The 5,112-nt window shown below is 41.0% G+C and overlaps 1 pseudogene; it reads left to right on the top strand.

Moving 5' to 3' along the window:
- The first annotated feature begins 259 nt into the window (after nt 1-259).
- LOC126471873 (5S ribosomal RNA) lies at nt 260-377 on the top strand (annotated as a pseudogene).
- The last annotated feature ends 4,735 nt before the right edge of the window (nt 378-5,112 follow it).

Raw genomic sequence — 5,112 nt, 5'->3', positions numbered from 1 at the left:
TTTATTGCAGCTTTCTAAAGCATTAGTGTTGATTTCGTATCCCGGGTTCGATTCCCGGCGGGGTCAGGGATTTTCTCTGCCTCGTGATGGCTGGGTGTTGTGTGCTGTCCTTAGGTTAGTTAGGTTTAAGTAGTTCTAAGTTCTAGGGGACTGATGACCATAGATGTTAAGTCCCATAGTGCTCAGAGCCATTTGAACCATTTGTTGATTTCTTAGATATTAGGAATGGGCATTTAAATGATCTTAGCGTAAATTTGTTGTCAACGGCCTTGCCGCAATGGCAACACCGGTTCCCGTCAGAACACCGAAGTTAAGCGCTGTCGGGCTGGGCTAGAACTTGGATGGGTGACCATCCGGTCTCCCAAGCGCTGTTGGCAAGTGGGGTACACTCAGCCCTTGTGAGGCCAACTGACGAACTTGATTTAGAAGTATCGGCTCCGGTCTCGGAAACTGACATACGGCCGGGTGAGCGGTGTGCCGAACACATGCCCCTCCGTACCCGCATCAAGTGAAGCCTGTGGGCTGAGGATGACACGGCGGTCGGTCGGTACCGTTGGGTCTTCCAAGGCCCGCTCGGACGGCGTAAATTTGTTACTTGGCTGGTTTCTACGCTTTAAGAAACAGTGCAGGTAACTGAATTTCGCGGAATTGCGGAACATTCATCTTATATGATGTACATAACCATATACTGTAACAGATAACGCCAACTATGTATGTGTTTGTGTCAATTTCACAGGAGAACTGTTTATCTGTCCTTGTCTTATTTAGATACCTGACGTCTCTCCATCATATTCTGCTTACTATAGTACTTTGCCAGCAGAGAGTGGAATTAATATTTATGTGGGAAGATGGGAAAGTACAAATGTCTCGTCTCGTGTGCTATTAGATCTTTACGACATTTAATTGTTTATATATTTCTTTGGGGTCTACCTGAAGAATCAGCATACCATTCGCTGCGTAAATGTATTCTAAACCCTCTGAAAATGGCAAATATTTGTGTACAGAATATTAATTCTGATTGACTCAGTTATACGCCAAAAATCAGCTATTTTTAAACTAGGACGTCTGTAGGAAAATGTCTTAGTAATACGTAAGCCGCGATATTGCTACACTGAAGAGAAGTTAATTATGTTTATTCTGACAATGCTGTCACTGGAATGTAAAAGCCTTCAATAGGTGTACATTTAAACACAGTTGTACAAATCCAGGTGCTGCTGTGTTACGAACACATTGAATTACATTACATCGTAGAATTTGTTAGCTTTTCTACGAAGGTTTGAATATTACATTCAAATTTGTTTTTCACATAACAACAGAGAACTAAATTTTGATTTTATTCGCAGTTAATCCCAAGAGAATGTTGCATGTCGTTATGAAAGCCTCGGGTGACATTTTTATGTTATTTATTCATTGGTGCAGGAGGAGCGGGGATTTTGTAGTCTCGAAAAGATGATGATTCAGGTCTGCACAAATGAAAAAAGTCTGACTTAACTGTCAGAGGCCAGTTATATGTAATCCATTGTCTATTTCACCAAACCAGACTCGAAGTGTAGAGGTTTTTTATTATCCATACTGGTTCGTTATACTCTACATCACGTTACCTAATAAGAACTTTCAACGAATGGAAGGTATTAACCCCAACAGTTATTTATTAGTAAATCTGATTTCGTTGCAGATAAAGTATTTGAATCTTAAACCCAAATGCAAACATTGGAATACAAATTTTCCATTTCTAAATGAATTAAACAGCGAAGCAGGCACAAAAAGTCTATGGACTTTACATTTATAGTAAGGAATTTTGATCCACTTAAGGAAAAACTCCTTGTGAGCGTATTTAAACTATATATTTATGAATAGGAAAGTTAAATTGGTTGGTTCCTTATAGCTACACATAAAATCTAATATCTTCATTGCACTGTGCACACGTTCTGCAAGTTGGCTTGGACTTGGGTTCCGTTCGCCGCCGACAGATCGCTTATTAGCGATTAACCAATAAGCGACCTTGTTAAGGAAAACATCCTGGCATTCTCCTCATGTAATTTTGTGAAATTGTGGCGCACATAGAATATGTGTAGGTGGTAGAGGAGATAAAACCCTCTCTTCTAGCAGACCAGTTTAGTTTTGTAAACCATACAGACATCTCTCTAGGTTAGCTATCTTAAGAACATGCGACAAACTCATCCGCTTTATTCTAAATTATGGACATAGATAACTGTTGTACGGCTTAGGGATAGGGGTAAGCTCCTGCTTTTGTATTCACTTCGATAGCTTCTATGCCAATAGCTGCTTCTTTATAATAGTATTTCATTTGGCCTCTTGTAGTTAGGTAGTGCCTGCACCATGCCATCCCAGTATAGACGACTATCTGAGGTTCACGAACGGTAATCAAACCGGACTTTCTGCAATGATTCATCAACGTTGAGATCTGGAGCACGAAGTGGGTTGTTGAAGAAATAGACTCGTACCTTTTTAAATTAGTAATATCGTAATTCTCCTGTTAAAACTCGTTCATTAGTAATCAGATGATACGCCAATAGCCGTAAACAATTTTAAAGAGTAGATTTCTTCTGAGCAATATCTATAAAGTAAAATTTTCTGCATGATAACGCACTCTTTATTTTGCAGATAGTTTTGTCAAACCTTGGAAAGAAAATTGTGACAGTGTTACACCTTATCTGTGTGCGGCTGTTAGCTCCCGTGGCCGAATGTATTCGTGCAAGACGGTAACGTCACAATATAAATTTTGGTATGCTGTTTATAACGCACTCACTTGTGATTTCCGCAACAAACTGGCAGACAATTAATTTGTGAGTTTGCGCTGGTAGCTCCCTGTGGACCATTAAATCGAGCGACGTCGCTTTCAGCGACGATTTAACGAGGGCCCTCCAAACGCCGCATCAAAAACTGTCGCGGCAGCGGGAAAAGCGCCAAACTCGGCCCACACACGCACGTCAAGCTTATCTCTAACCCCTGTCTCTTATTCTCATACTATGGGAAACTGGAATAGATAGTTTTGCTGCTCTATGTACCGCCCTTATCACTAATGACCCGATTTCAATATCCTGATCCTTAAGCTGCAAGATTACTTATCATTACTGCTGCTCAAATTGTCATTAAGCAACTACACAACGTTTCACGTTACGATTGACTGGAGTATATTTGCTATCAAAACGCCGTTGAACAGCTTTTGCGTTACTTTCATCACTTGATGCTATTTCAAGTGTCAACACTTGCCTTTCGTGGATATAGAAAGTATGGTATTCCTGAGGCCAAATGAAATTCCTGTCAACATATTACGATTTACCGTAAAATATAACATAGCTACGCAGTCAGATCAAGGGTATCAGATCATGAGGATATCAGCGTAGAGAACATATGGAAGCACTTAGTTATCCAGGCCGTTAATGTGTGTTTTATCAGATGCAGTTCACTACGTTTCGGAAAAGTAGGTCTTCACTCTGATCCAGTCAGCTCATCGGAAACGTGTTACCCGCATGGCAGACTGATACTCTGAGCGATCGACTACGTCAGTGGATCTTATACCCTTAGCAGTTGGAGGGAGTTATATATTCCATCTGTATTTCAATATTGTAAACTCTGTTCTGTGTACTTTAATGTGTTATGGAGGAACATGATATAGTACTCTGCAGGCTCCATGATGTTAGTGGCTACTTTCCACATTACTTTAAAGTGATAGATCACGTGTTGTAACCAATGGTGTCCAGAATTCTCACTTCGCGTGCTATTCAACTGAGCATGCTGGCATACTTCAGAAACTAAGACAGTGTTTAAGATGGATGTGACCGACAAGTGTGTCTGCAATATTTGGTGTAAGCAAATTTCCTTTATTTAGTGGCTCTGTGTGTGGTATATGTTTGACACCGCTGGACAAAACAGTGAATACATTCAAAGATACGTGCCTGTCCAAAATCAGCGCGAGATAGACAGGAAGTTCAATGTCGGTCGCAGTGTCATTTTACGACTGTGAATATGATTCCAGAAGGGAGCAAACATTCACTGAGTTTGCAGGCTTGTTGAACCATGAGCTTCATCCCATCTCCAGTATAGTTATCTTGCACGTGAGTCGCCGAAAACGTCCCGCACACACAGAATCTGCGCCGGCTAGAGATATTGCGACAGCTATTGTAATGCATGCCTAACGTCATGCTGTGAATTGTAGGCTTCCAAATATTACTGATAACCCCCAGCGGATGGGCATCACGTACGGTAATTACCGCACACTTTTCGTAGCCTATTTTACGTCACACCTGTATCCGTATCACTGCACCACATAGAACAATGTAGACAGAGCACATTTAAGGACGCAGGTTCTCACCATGCCTAATATTGCTTTTTGGGTCCCGACGATTCTTTAACTTATCGATGTAAGTGTAGTTCATAGCTGTAGGGCAGTTCAAATAGCTCTGAGCACTATAGGACTTAACATCTATGGTCATCAGTCCCCTAGAACTTAGAATTACTTAAACCTAACTAACCTAAGGACATCACACAACACCCAGCCATCACGAGGCAGAGAAAATCCCTGACCCCGCCGGGAATCGAACCCGGGAACCCGGGCGTGGGAAGCGAGAACGCTACAGCACGACCACGAGATGCGGGCTGTAGGGCAGTTATGAATAGCAATGTCCTCCATTATTTCCATAAACTAGTCGCCATGAGCGTTGCACATGCTATAACTCACTTTTTTATCTTGTAGAAGTCTCAGTATACGATAAAATCAATGGTTCTGTGTCGACCGCCTTGACAGTGTATTGTTAAGCACCTGAATGCGTTAGCTAGTTTCCTCACCGTCTGCCATAAGTGACATTGCCGATAGTTACCATGCGTACACTTAACTATCAATAATATTTCTGACATACTTCATTTTTCAGAGTTGTCTTCACAAAACAATTATTTATGTGATTGTCATTGCCGTTCTGTTCTGACAAATATTTTGTTACTGGCTACATTAGCATTATTAGATGCATTTGAATCAAGAAAGGAGCTTACCGATTGAGTGAAACATTACAGATTCTCATTATCTATATTTTATCTGTGTAATTGTAATTAGAACACATTATTTGGCATGCATTATGTATATGGCGTAGATTA

This window comes from Schistocerca serialis, chromosome 3 (assembly GCF_023864345.2).
Source record: "Schistocerca serialis cubense isolate TAMUIC-IGC-003099 chromosome 3, iqSchSeri2.2, whole genome shotgun sequence".
NCBI lineage: Eukaryota > Metazoa > Arthropoda > Insecta > Orthoptera > Acrididae > Schistocerca > Schistocerca serialis.
Note: the sequence above shows the minus strand (reverse complement) of the source record. Positions and strands in the feature narration are given on the sequence as shown.